Raw genomic sequence first — 15,238 nt, 5'->3', positions numbered from 1 at the left:
GCCGTCTGCCTCTCGGTGGAGACGAAAATGGGAGGCACCCCTGAGATGTGCAATATCAGTGCACGTAATAGAACCCAATGGGTAGAAACTCCTCCGGAGGCCTTCACTATGACACCTCTATCTCCCTTGTCCGCTTTCTCTCCAGCCACACTCTTTTCCCTTACGGCGCGGCTCAGGTGTCCAAAACAAACGTGTGATAAGTACTGCGCCTTTCACTTCCTGTACATCAAGTATTATTATTGATTACTTTCGTCCTTATCTATTCCACAAATTTTGTACCTACAGCGTGCTGACCCTTCTAAATTGCTCGCAAGGAACCAGAACATATTATAAAGCTCAGAGGGTTATATAGGCTTTGAATATGACGAAAAGGGTAGCAATCAATCAATTATTCGAGCAATTTTTATTACCATGCGTGGGTAAAGCCATCCGGTCTTTGTACTGAAGCACAACTAAGAATAAAACCTTTAAAGAAAAAATTTACATGTAGGGATAGAAGACAGAAAAGAAGAACGTAATAACAAGAAAAGGGCGAATTTAGATTTAAACTACCCTCGATGACATCCAAGAGAGACATCTGGAGAACACTTAAAAAACCATGAAAGAAAAAATTGCCGGCGATAACATTACTTCCTAATGTGAAATTCGAGTGCAGCTCGTCAGCTGTTTCGCCTTTTTTCAATAGACTGAGGCAAAGATTTCGAGCAAGACATGTATGTACTATTACAGACAACAATTTTATATTTCCCACATATTCCTTCAAGAAACACTCCACTCACAGTTCTAGACGGCCATGAAGGAAGCTTTGTGGCCGAAGAAATGAGAGAGCAACTGCGTTATTGGGGTGATTATGATGATGAATAACTGTATTAACACCCGTCAAGGAAAAGATTCCTCCCCTTCGAGCAGGCTGGAATCCCTTGGGAATCAGCGGTGTCCAGGGCCAGATGGAAGATTTTTGTTTGAACTACTCTGTTCTGTCTGATAATGTATGCCTCCGAGGACTCCAAATTCCTGCTTGATTCGTTGTAACTAGGGCATGTCCACACCATATGTATCATACCTGAAATCTTGTTGAAGTTTCTGCACCGCGGGGACAGATTAATGTCACAAGCTGCAGACAAGAGGAAAGAACATTCGTAAAGATCTTAAACTGAATTGAAAACACTGTAGCCAAAGTTGGCAAGTGCCCCGTAGAATGTCTAGCAATATATGTTTTAAAGAAAAATGAGGGCGGGCTGGATCTGGGCCAAGCCTTCCCCGAAAGCCAAGAGACGTATCAAACTGGCTGTATATATGCAAACTACATCTAAATATGATCCTTTTCTCTGTCAGTGTGCGAATTCTCGGTTACTGCCCATGTTACCCTGCAGTTCGGTGTGGGCACTCGCATTATTCATAAATTATTATATTAGCAATGTGTACCATGTGTTGTCCCGTCTTCCAATTGAGCTGTGAAGCGTGTCTTTCATAATTTGTTCACTGGAACGGAAATGTGCAGTATCGGTCACACTTGCTTCTGTGGACCCCTGAATTGCGCCGTAAGGGAAGAAAAAAAGGTAGAAGTGAAAGTGGAGCTGGTTACGAGATACAGTGCCGACGCCGCGAAATCCAGGACCGGGCGCTAAAGAACTGCTCTCAAAAAGTGGAAGTAACTGTCGTTGCTTATGATTATAGAGAAAGAGAAAGAGAGAAAACTCTATTTGTAAGCGATGATTTAGATGTTTTCACCTTGGAAGCATTCAGCTGCTCCATGTGGCCGGTAGTCCAAGTCTGTCAGCGACCTCTTACGCTCATATGCCGAGGCCCGGGACTGGGCGTCTGGGTCCCGGCTGGCGAGAACAGCTCCCCAGTGTTCAAGTGAGGGAGATTGCACCAGATGATCATAGAGAAATAGAGACAATAATCAACCATGCTGACTGCTTCTGAACATGTAATCGCTAAAATAGAAATTAGAAATACAGTCAAATAAATGAAATACAATCGAAGAAGGCGGTACATATATCAGATACAAATGCACCGTTTAAAGTTAAAATAACAATATCAGGCAAAACACTAAAGGGGACATAGGCAAAATTGAAGAGGCGAAAAAGCGCAAGTAAATAAGAAAGGTTTAAAAGGGAAAGTTATATGTTCAAAATACAATGCTACGACACTCCTTATAAAAGAAAAGAGCGAGCTTCGTAAGGTATCAAGGTGATGACAAAAGGAATTAAACAACATATGCTTTCTGTCCTGAGGAGAAGAGATTGCAAAAATGAACAAACATAAGACGGCATTATTTCCTTGATATTCTTTGACGTAACGCTCGCCAGGATGCACTTAAGAAGGTGAGGGCACAAAATTTGGCCAGGAAGGAGTTTGTACAGGAAAATTATATCTGCCCCGGCACAGCGTCATTTGAGGAGCAAGATGCGGTTACTTACTCTGCGGGCAACTAGAACTGGAGGTTGTGCAGGGGACTGGGTGAAAACGTCCAGTTTGTGTAATGTAGTTCTGCCGCGTGTTTGGAGCCCTCAATGCAGGGCCGCAGTGCTTTTTCCGTCTTGAGTGCTTTGCCGACACGCTTGAGCTGGTCATCAGGTGTCAAGCAGGCCAGCGCAGCCTCCCATTATTCCGATGTTGGTGCGTTGTTTATTGGACCTAGGTTTGTTTTATGGCAGGCCAATGTAACATGCTAAAGCATAGCGGGTATTTATTAATGCGCGAGAATTAAGTGGGTACGCTTTCATGGTCGTGTCACCAGAAGTTTCTAGCAGGATTACGTTCTAACAGGAGAAACGATATGAAAACGATTTGCTGCAATGAATAGAAGATGAAAAATTTTTCTGGGGAAAAGGTGTGGTGCACGCAGAGTAATTAGGTAATTTATCAGCCACAATAGTGAATCAGACGTCGGCTATGTAGTGTCACCATGTGGCATGATTACATTTGAGTGAAACGAGTGATAAGAAAACAAAATGGTTTCACTAGATAGAAAATGAAGAACTCTCTCCGGAGAAAATATTTGGTCAATGCATAGTAATAGGCGGCAGAACTGATTCATATTTATGTTTATGAATTTTGAAATGTAATGTCGATTTGGTCCCCGTCTGTAGCTGTCTTTACATGCCTTGTTGTCTGCTCAATGTTTTGTGGGTTTTGGGAATGTTCTTGTTCCTTTTTAATGTGCAGTGAGTTCGTAGTATGAGATGATTGGGCCACCGAAGGGTTCTGGTTCCCGATTTTGCGCCAAAGCTCGGTCGACTTATCCTCAAGCGTATTCATGGGAAGCCCCATATCCCTGATGCCCCCAAGAGCTGGGGCTCATATTACTTCGATATCTCTCAAGAGATGGGATCCTCTTATTTCAGTCAGAATTTATGAGGCGAGATTGGGAACTCTATCTCTGGCAAAGTTACTGATTGCCGACTTGGAGTCATTTATTGTGGTGGTTGCATAAGTGAAGGCGACGGCCGTGGTGATAGCAGCCTCCTTCGCGACTAGCGGTCTATGTGTGGAAACCGTCTCTGCCTTTAGCAGTCTGGCTTGGTTAATGCTGGAGTGTGTAACTCCGGATATCGAATATTTTTATTGTCTTCTTCGTCGCGAACGTAGAAAACATCCTGTGGCCGGCCCCAGGGTACTGTGCAAGCTCTTAGCTCGTGCTTCTCTTCGGCACTGATGTGCGTGGAGGTTAATGTTCCAAGGAAGAGGCTTGGTGGTGATCCTCTTTCTGATATTGTGCGTAATAGCTTGAGGGAAGTCTTCTACCTGATTACTTAGTCTATCATGTATTTTCCTACTGGCGGGAATGCTAGACAGGCGCCTTACCTGGGCAGTTTGTTGTGCTTCTTCGGTTCCCTCGTAGGTATCGTAGACCACGAATTTGAGTTGCTGTTCGCTGGGAGTCCAGCAAACCAGGCTCATGGCTTTTTCGTAAGCCGTCCGAACGATGACGTCGACTCCATCTTGTCTCTTTTAGAATTAAGTGCGGGAGGGAGTACGTATTTCTGATTACTATAAAGGCTATGAGACTGAAGTGATCGTGTTCTTTCGTGCCTCATTTTCTATCAGTAATTTATGTGTGACAGCCTGGCTGTTTGGTAGACCACCCATTTGAGTTTGTAGATTGTTGCCGCGTTTTCAGTTTGTTTGCGGCCTGAGCTCCAGGATCGTAATCTGCTTTACCACTGCTACTTCCACGCCGTGTATACTGACTGTCGTCAACGGCGCATTTAATTTGCCCTTTATGAAAGACTGTTCCCATTTCTCAAGGGAGCATTCGAGGCCTGTTTTCCTGGCTTCTTCATCGATGACATCTGCAGCTTCACGAAGAGTGGTGTTGATTTCGCCATGGGAGCCCTTTTTGCCCGCACTGTAATATTGTCCGCGTATAGGGTGTGCTGCAAACCTGGTGCATAGACGAGTCAATCCGGGATGTTGATTAGTGCCAGAATAAAGAGGAACGGGAGGGGACCACTCCCCCTGGGGTGCTCCTGTTTATCAACTTCATCGAGTCGGATTTCATAGTGCCCACGTGAAGTTCCATCATGCGCTCAATGAAAAAGGACCTGATGTAATTGCAATTACGACATTCGGCCAGGGTTAATTTCGTGCAGGTTTTCTATTATAGTATAATGGGAGACATTGCAAAATGCTTTCTTTAGGTCGATAGCCAGGATGACCTGCGTATTTACTTTTTAGGTCTGTTAATGATGTCACGCGACAATCGAAGCTAGACATCCTGCGTAGAAAGGGTCCTTCTGAAGCAGGTATTTTTCGGCATAGTCTTGTAGTCTGTTAAGCACACCAGACTTCATTAGCTCACCTAGCAGGAAATAAGAGAGACTGGGCTTAGGTTATCGAGGCCGATGCTATTGTGGCGTTTTGGGATAAAAATCATTTTAGCGTGCTTGCAGGATTGGGGTTTGCTACGTATCTCCCAGCACTCATTCAAAAAATCTGTGATCGCAGTGACCCATATACACTTGGTTCCGCATCCCCCCACCCCCATATTATTGTTAATCTTATCTGGTCTAGGCGCAGACGTCGTCTTGAGTTGAGACACTGAAGCCCAGATCTCTGCGTCCGTAAAAGATTCGTCAAGAGTTGGGTTGTCACGTCCTGTATAGTTCATTTACAAATCGCATTTTATACGAGAGTTTACGCATTTTTCTTGTATCCACGATATCAATTGTTCCCTTCTCTCGGAATATGCTTGGATAATCTGGTCCATAGCGCTTCTGTTGACTGCCTTGAACTAGGCTTTGCCAAGCGAGTAGGTGGCAGAGAAGGTTTCACGTGTTACTATTTCCCAGTTGGCCGTTAAGCTCGCCCTATACTTGATACCAGTTCTGGCATGTAAGCTTATTGAGGTGACCTTCAATTTCTTTCTCAAGCCGTACAATGCCCACCATCACCTTCCTATTAATCCTCTGCGTTTTCCATATCTTCATGAGAGCGTTTTTGGCTTAGCACTTGTGGACTAGTGTGGAATCTGAGGATTTGTTCCCTGTCCGTTTGTACGCTACTTGTGTGCGTAAGGGCGTCTTCGCATGTCATGGACCCACTTCCCCAATTACGATCCGAGATGCTGCATGGCAAATTACTGTCCCTGTCTTTCCTGAATCTACCCCAGTGGTTGTAATTACAGGAGTTCTATATTCTCTTATTACGGGAGGGGGTTTTTATTGTAATGGTTAGAGTGGGTGGCTTTTAAGATCTTCCCATGTGTTGAGTCATTTGGAACTGATCATGTTTAGAGCTTGTGACAGGTCACGATTAGTGCTCCTCGGTATGCTATTGTCGGTTCTGATGGGATTGGTAGTATCATTCAGTAGCGCGAGGCCCAGCACCTGAATCTTTCCTGGCATTGCTCTTCCTTTACTATTGGTTTTTCGGTACCCCATTAAGAGCAAGGGGCCTTGGAGTCCAAAAAATGACAAGCTGAATCCTTCTGACCTTCCTCACAATTCTGTCTAGGCGTTTACGCTTTCCTGGGTGTGATCCTTGGGAGAGCTGCAGACGATGAGGACGTAGGTAATTCTCTGTCCCTTCTCGGCAGGGATGATTCCAGCAAGCTTATAATCTAGGTTTACGACCTCTATTTCATGCTGTAAACTGGTGTCTCTTTTGACCAGGATAGTCGTTGCTGGTATATGCGGATATTTCACAATTGCACTACAGTAACATACCCTGAAAGAGAAGCCATTCTGGGCGGTCCTTGTGGTGGAATAATAACTCGTTTTCCTGTAGTGTGAGTATATGAATATGTAACTTGGTCTCGTATGCGTAACCCCTACAGTTCCATTGCCAATGTAATTATTTTCCGCTTGGCAGAGTCCATGCTTTACTTTCGCTTGTCCCCTCCGCGCCGGATGGAGATACGGTATATCGCATCTGCCTCATCACACAATGCAGTAGTGATCCGATGTGCTTAATCTGCTGATATGGGCTCTCATGAGCAGACCTAAGATCGTTTAGAATTTGTGTGGCCTCCTGCTGCTAATGGCAATGCTGTTTCCAAGCGTTCACACTTTGCCATTTAAGCGCTCTTCTATCTCATTTATTGTTTTAGAGAGTGGGAAGTGTGCTGCACTCCCCTAGGAACGTTCCTCAGTCTTTTTCTTAGCAGTAGGGTCTCTACCTCTCCTCTTGGCTGTTGGGAATTGTCAATATCGCTCTTCCTGGCACTTGTTTCTGGTGTTTTGCTTCGACAAAGCGGAACTTGCATTTGATGCTGCCTGTGTTGTGGAGCTCTATGCATACAATTGAGCCTTGCAGGTCCGTTCATGCTCTTCCTGGGGTGCCGGGTATATCCGCCTCGGTGGCATATCACTTTTTCAGCTTGGGGATAAACGTTCTGTGTATGTTCTGCTCTTCTACTGTTGAACCATGCTTCTAGTTTGTTAGGAAAGAACCACTTTATATAGAAGCCCAGTATACTTCACGTGCCAAGTCGGCTGACCATGAAACGCGTGGTGCATCGGGCAATCCGTTCAGCCCGTATAAGTTTATCGGACCGTTCAATGTGGCCTGAGACAACTTAGACGCACATCTACAGCGTTTCGAACATGTCGAGTTGTGTCATGAGTGGCCGCGCGTGAAATGGGCCATTTCGATTAGTCATTGCCTCACGGGAGAGGTTCTGACTTTGACCGGTCGGCTTCACCCAGCGGCTCACTGGACCACAGTAAGCTGAAAGTAGTGTTTTTGCAGCGGTTTCGCTACGCCACGAATGGATATCGTGAAAATGTTAGCAATGCTAAGAAGAAATATAATTATTCAGGCCTTCAGTACACGGAGCTCCTGACGGACTATTTCGATTCTGGCAAAAAATTGCAGAACAGAATGTTCTACGACAGTTGGAAGAATGTTGTCTTCGCCCAGCATTTTATGGATGGGTGTAGCCAATGTTTACGTGTGTTTACTTAAATACCGCAACTGTACGACCCTTCAAGCACTTTTCCAAGCGGCAGATCCCTTCCTGCAGCCAAAGGGTTGACAAATTTAGGCAAAGACAAAACTTTTAAGGAGCCGACGACTGTCCTTGTGTCGAAAGCAGAGTCGTCTCGCAAATAGGTTAAAGGGGCGATGACAGGGTCGTTTGATATATTGCCGTTTATACTTCTATGAATAATATACAGGTTAATGGTTTTACGCGCAAAGCTTTGATGCCTAACGCGCGGCGCATATTACAGAAAACTCAATAGAAATCGGAGTCGGGAAGATCCTCCCACAGAGAGCGACCTCCATTCTGGAATGCTTGTGTGACGTCAGAGAGGATACGCGGCGGAGCATCTTCAGCGATTCCGGCTCCAATATCAGAACACGACTCTTTTTTTGATGATTGACACAGTGGTCGTCGCTCATGCAGAAGTGCTTGCATGATGATGTTACCGCACGAAAGCGATGTAGAATAAGGCATGTTTTCTTCAGCATAAGGCACGGTCGCAGTCAGTGGACTGTACGTTTATAGGTTCATTTGCTCATCGACGCACTAATCTGTCGCATATTATAAAGGCGACATCGCCAGCAAGAACGACGGTCACCTATCTTCGTAGTGTGAAGTTCTGCGGCACCTCGAAGCCGATGAAACTAAGCCGACAGTCGCCCGATCTGTTTTGGTCGGATCGAAAGCCGTGCGAGAACTTGACACCCGATGAGTGAGCAGCCTGAACATGTGCACTTGTCTGTGGCTTACCCGTGTTAGAAAAAGAAAAACAAGACACTAAACTTTATATATTCCCCCTTGTCATCTGCAATGATCTTGGTAAGAAATATTAGTCGGCGCCGAACTGCCGGCTCGTGCGACGACGAGTAGGCTTATGGCGAATTCAAGTGAGAGAGCAAGCGCACTCGAGAGCACTTTGAAAGTGCTCTCAGACAAGCGGCCGCCCTCCAGTGGGAGAGAAGGAGTAGAATCACTGCCTTCCAGTGGTAGAAGAGGAGGGCGTTTCCTCCTCTGAGAGCACCCGAGTGCATTCCGGGCTGCTCTCTCGTCTAAAGCGAATGTAAAGGAAGTCTCATGACATAAAGCGTCATATCCGCGGCATCTCTTCTTTTCTGTTGAGTCGGCGACGCTCAAAACAGCGGCTGCAAAGCTTCGGCGCCCGACGAGTGGAAAGCATGTCGAAAGGGCAAAAGGAGGCAGATTGCCGCTCTGTGAGAACAAAGGCATACAAAACAAGCAGTTCTACGTAAGCGTTGGCGTCTCCTCGGGTTCCAACTGTCGCCAGCGGAGAATGTTGGGGAGAGACGTGCGGTCACATGGTCGTGGCATGCTGCTCTCGACACGCAGAGAGCGTTCCCTTGGGTGCGTGGGGGGACAGTTACGCCCTCCCTCGGCGTGCTCCTGTACTGCTCTGTACTCCTCGGTGCCTCTTCTGTCGTCCGCCCAACCGAATGCGCCATTAGAATGAGTATGCGTGAAGGCTTCTCAAAGAGAAGAGAATATGTGAACAAAATATTTTTTGCTGAAAAAAAAAACCTAAATGACCGCCATCCACGGCGTGCCTTCAAGAGTGCAGCCGGCACTGCGAATAGCAGACTACATGGGGATGATATGTCGTTTTGATCCTCAACAAGAGTTGTCGGGCTAGTTGGCTTGAATCATGTAATGCCATTAAGGCTATGCGCAAAAAAGACAACCTTAATGGCATTACATGGCATAGCCTTAATGGCATTACATGGTCGTTTTGATGTCAGCGGCAGATGGTTTCCCGACCAGAAAGTTGATTATGATTCTAGTATTAAAAATTAATTTTGGAACTATCTACTGCACCGAAGTAGCTCAAATCTCGAGACTTTATATTTTAACGTGTGGGGAGTGAAATGCAATAATCAGTTTATGCTCAAATCTTAGCTGTCATGACCCGTTTTAGGGAGAACTTGTTTGCTTCCTCTGCGGTAAGGCTGGGCCCCGTGCTTCCGATTGTTGGTCTCGAACCAGAAATGTTGCTGAAAGTGTCCGAACTAAGGCAATCACTGAGGCGGATGTCCGATGAAACGAGGAGACAAAGTTCGAGTTCTATGTATATTGGCTCCCTTAAATATAGACGCGTTCAGACAGAAGGTAGAGCTGGATATGTGGTTCTTCAAGATGGCGATTGCACTCCTTTTGTGAATGCGACTGCTACCGGCATTCCCACAGGCAGACTAGTGAGATGGCAGTCGCCAGTTACTGAGCTTCCAGACACTTGTCTCCGAGAATCCTTGGTCCATGACACGAAGTTCACTAGATCCAAAAGTACTACATTTCTGCTATACCACAGAAGCTACGGCCTTCCTGAAGACATCTTTTTTCACAGGCCGTGTACGAGCAAAATGAATGGCTTACCCGTTTTATGATGTTGTTCTTGGGAACATGGAACGTGTACCTCCACTCTTCGACTAAAGACATCCCAAACGTTTGAGGCCTAGAAGAAAATTTCTAAGGGCAGCTCTTAACGCCTCTGACTCAAGTGGGAACTTCGTCGCAGTGGCCGGGGACGGAAATCTCACAGCATGTGACTTTCCGGCAGCCCGATGCAAGCAGGCCATGATGATTCCCCTGAAGCAGAGAATACCGAGAGAGGATCTACCGTTTTGAATGCTGAACCCAATCATGTGAGAAGTCATTCAAGAGATTTGACTTGTAGCAATTCCACTTGAGGCCGACAGAATAATAGCATCATGGAGTGCGAAGCGTCAAGTGTCCGACTTACAAGTGGTAACGACGTCCGCTACAACCATCAGCTGTAGTTTTCTACAAGAGTTTCAGAACTATGATGAAAGGTCCCTCGGGGCCGTCGTCGCCACGGTTGTGAATAGAGCACATGAAACGAAATATTTCCCGAAGAGCGGATTCTTGTACAGTAAGCTCCAGGTGCTGTACCGGAAATAACTGGGACAGCTTGTTCCGAGATATCTACGAGAAAATGCTTAAAAATGCACATAAAGGCATTTCGGTCGGTCATCAAAGGGTGATGAAAACGGCTTACCACATACTGGCTGAGCTTTACTAGCCCGGAGAACATTCGGACATGATATAGTTTATTAGGGTGTGCGACGTTTGCCAAAAGATGGCACCTCGGCAACTCTGTGGCCGAGCTCCCTTCGGTACCAGCTCTGTTATCGAAGCACCCTTGACGCGAGCTGCGATTGACATTATTGGCCCACTGTCTCCCAAACCCGAGAAACACAACTGATACATACTGACCATGGGGGACATCGCTACAAGATATCCGGATGCCATCGTTTAGGTTGCATTGAAGCAAAACAGGTAGCTGAAAAACTGCTAGAGATGGTGTCTAAGCCGGTATTCTTCATATTTACTTATGTGATCGTCCCGCAGTTATGAAGGAATTCAACCTCTTACTCTCGTTAATACAGCTGCCGACCACACGCTATAATCTTGTGACGAACTGCTTGCTAGAAAGTTCTAACTGCACACTGAAACGCACGATATGACGCATGTGTCAAGATCGACTGAAGTGCTGGGACCGGTGCTTGGAATCCTTGATGTAAGTCTCCGGGGTACTACTGCAAAGCAATACCTGCTTTGAAATTTTTGAACTCTTATAAGGAAGACGGGTGAGAGGGCAATTAATGTGTTGAGAGATAGGTGTACTAACAGTCAAACAGTCACCTGGATAAGGAAGCCAAAACCACCTACCAGCACATGTTAGAGCTTAGAGAGCGCTTACAGCAAACTTGTGTTATCGCTAGAGAGTAGTTGAATAGGCCAAAGCAGGAACAGAAAGCACATTATGAAAAGACAGCCCGGTACAAGCGCTGGGTGTGGGCGACAAATTTCTTGTTCTCTTGCCAACCGACTCCAACAAACAGATTCTGTAATGGAAAGGACCGCTGGAAGTATTTGAGAGACGCAATTAAGTGGACTATGTTGTTGATTCACGCTCTTCTATACCAACACAGGAAAAATACGAGGAACGAAATACTCTTGTGCCAACGTTATGATCAACGATGTGTGACTACGTTCGCTTATGTTACTAGGTGTTATCTTGCACTGTGATATGTGAACTCATGATAGACTGTTCTTGAAGTTGTTGTTCGATTGGTGCAGTGTTATGTAGTTTATTGTTTCAAGCTGCATGTTTTTACCACTTGTTATGGTAACATTTTTATTGCGCTATATTTTGCTGTATACTGACTAAGCTAACTCCGTCGAGTGCCTGATAAGTGGGGCCATGGACAACTGAAACCTTGCTTACACAGCTTATCCCTTGGCTTCTTTTTGCACTGCATAGTGAGAAAAAATAAAGGAAGAACGAAAGTTGTGCGCATCAATCTTTCTGGAAGGCCGGGAAAGTGTAGTAGTAGCGGCACTGCTGCAGCGGCTGGTTCGGTAAAGACGGCGTGGTGTGTGGGTGGTGGTGTGAACGTGGTAATGAGCACGCGGTGGCGTTAGTGTGATGTGTAATAGTGTCGTGTTCGAACGCAGTAGCTGTTGCCACAGAATTGTGCGCAACGATGTGACGGCTTCGGTCCGCCAGCTCGCTGCTCCGCGTCTCGGCGAGCTGCAACGCAGTACAGTCGACGTCACTCTTGTGTAAAGCGCTCGATCGGCGCACTTCCCTGCTTATAAAGCGATACCTCGTCGCAGTTTTTCTTTTTTACAAGCAATTCTTGTACGGAAGTAGATCCACAGAGACCTATGAAGAAGATTAGCATGAGCACTTTGTCCGAAAATCGTGGGCTGATTTTTAATTTCAGTTTTTATTGCGGGATGAGCACTGCCCGAGAACTCTACACAAGTGTGACGTCGACTGTACGTCAGTACCCACTTCCTCAATGCATAAAAGCTTCCCTGATGCGGCTCGCCAGAGGAATCTTCTCAATCCGACACTTTCAGATGCTCAATCAAGCGCTCAATCAGTGCAGGGGAATACTGACCTATACCGCTTCTGTCGGGCTCGGGAGAGAGCGGAGCAAATATTTTGGACTGACTCATTTCTGCAGAACTTCTAGACAGTCTGAGAGATATGTTTGGCCTTCGCTAGATCCTATAACCAACCGTGTTCTAGTTAAACCTTGTTCCAAAGGAAGGACGCAAACAGTTTGTGTTGTCACTGGCCGAAGTCAGCTACCAGGTGTGGTTGGCCCGCTGCAAAGCAGCCTACTCGAACAAGACTCCGAGCGTCAATGAAAGTAAGGCCAAAATCAGAAACCAAGTCTGGTTCAACCTGGACATCAACGCCACTTGGGCGGCAAGAAGTCTTTTGAAGAATGGGGACACCCCACGGTGATCTTGAAGGAAGAAAACGGAAGGCTAGTATTGAGCTACCTGAATACTTCCTCGCGTCAGGCTTCGACACACCGGAGGGGTGCAAACGTAGTGCATTGGCATGTGCGGCCACCTCAGTGGGAACAATCTAGATTTATTGAGCTCATTGACTCAAGAAATCTGGACACAATACAATGCAATATAATATAATCAAGATGCAGTCCAGAAGCTCAAATGAGACCACGCAATACATGTTCGCTCTTGCCGGTGCTATACGGTGACATCGCCCAAGGTTCTTGGCGGAAAAATACCGCTCCCAAAACACAAACTCCCTCCAAACCTTTTGGTGAAGGAAGACTTGTCTGGTATAGCCGCAGGATGATAATTGTCGCAGTTGAGGTCTACCCTCACAGGAGGATCGCATCTAGTGCATCCTTCCTTCTATATGACAAGGAAAGGGACGACCTCGGTTCGCCGGCATCCTACAATCTCCTTCAAATGCGGGACCATCTACCGTTGGACATCTCTGAGCTGTACTCCAGACCAGCGGTTTCATTTCTTCACGGCTCTGACTTCGAACCGTATGCGACACGAGACTCTTATGACCGAATATATGCACCAAACCAGCAGTCCGAGCACTGCACTTCAGTTGTGCCGCGCTGGCTGCCTCTCGCTTCTTTACCCGCATGATTGTGTGCGCATCAGTATATCGTACAGATTAAGGACAGAGGACGTGTGAGTTATAAATGCGTCCTTGTGTGTGTGTAAAGTGGTCCTTGGCGAACGGGGTGGCGAGCCATCACAACTGTACACACAGTTCACAACCAGGTCAGACGCGAAGTTCGTCCCAAGGATTTACGTAAAGCTTATGCAAACAACTAGATATTATCTACGGGTATGGGGCAGAATATAGGCACAGTTCGACCTCTCTTATTAGTGCAGCGTCACATGACCTCAAACGCAGTGACTCGTGCTCGATAAGGACAAAAATCTAATTTAAAGCCGATGAAGCTGTAAAAGCGCTTGAAATTCCTTCCTTCACTGCCACACTCATTATGGAAGACTCTAAAACAGCAATCACGAAATTTACACATGCAAAGATTCATCCTGCCACACGGAAAATTCTCAATTTTTGTTCTGCTGATCGCAAACCAATTCAATATAATTCAAGTGGCATCCCACGCAGGTAACCACGGCAACCAAGCAGCCCACTCTTTTGCTCGAGTGTGTATCAATCAAGGAGGGCACACCGCAGACCTCGGTAGAGCTAGGGCCCAGCTGTCCAATTATCACAATATCAAGGTCCACTACAGACAGCGAAGAGTCGTCTGTAATCCACCACACGTGTCTGTCATTCACCAACCGAACAACAAACTACCTTGAGCCAGCTCCAGGCTTTCATTCACATTTCACATTTCCCTCACCAGCTTTGTTACCACGTATCCACTCAGGTCATTACAAACCAGAATGCTCTTTTAGCGAGGATTCGACAGCCAACTTCGATCATGTAATATACATCGGCCGGAAATTTCGACCAACCAGGAATTTTATCCAACTAGAGGGCTAGGAGATTGCGGTCTCCAGCTCTGTACCGGTCTCACAAAGGCGGCTGGTAGAGTGAGCTGGAAAAGTCGCCGCACGTCATGGACTGTTCGCCACCACCCGGGATATCAAGAACCAGACCAATTCTATTATGAAAAGTTGTTTTTAATGCACATCCGTAAGGTTTTTATCTGCGTAGCTCATTTGCACACATTCGTCATGTTCGCGTTACGGAAGGGTTTGAGCTTGAACTTGAACCACGATAAATGCCGTGGATAGGAGGAGCAGAGAGTGTAGCGTGCCAGCTGCATTGAAGAGGATGCTCAAGGAAGCCTTCATATGAAAGCTGTTTTAGGTCGGTTTAAAAAAATGTGACACCTCTGAGTGCACACCTGACTGCGCCATAACGAAGGGGGGAAGATGGGAACAAAAACGTTAGACATGGGGGGCTGCCGTAATGGAGGGCTCCAATATAATTTCGACCACATGGCGATAGCTAACCTCTACTGACATCATAACATCAACACAAGCATTCCAACTAGGGAGCCTCCATGTGAATGCCATTTTTAAGGTGGTGCCAATTCAAATTGGATTGGTCGACCCGACGACAGATTTAATGTGGTCTGCCGCATTGGAAGAGCTTTTTATATTTTCGTGCCAAAATTTAAAAAGTGACTTTCCTGCCGCAATAATGGCAGCAGTCGTAATGGTTCATCCCGGCGAGGCATTTCGTAAATTGTTTTAGGTGTGAGGAGGGGCGAAGACGCCAAGTCAATTCCGATCATCATTTACACGAAACTCGACGAGTGCCGCACAGAGATGAAGACGCGTGTCGAGCAACACACGCCGCTTTCGCTTCGGTAGCTTAAGTCTTAGCATGGCTAAGCCTCTGCCTATTTTTTGCATATCCATAGCAGACCATAGCAGACCATAGCAGAACATATCCAGAAAGGCGGAAAATAGCCGGCATGTTGGACTCACAGATCA

This window comes from Amblyomma maculatum, chromosome 3 (genome assembly GCF_055883805.1).
Source record: "Amblyomma maculatum isolate TAMU_Amacu chromosome 3, ASM5588380v1, whole genome shotgun sequence".
Taxonomy (NCBI): Eukaryota; Metazoa; Arthropoda; class Arachnida; order Ixodida; family Ixodidae; genus Amblyomma; species Amblyomma maculatum.
Note: the sequence above shows the minus strand (reverse complement) of the source record.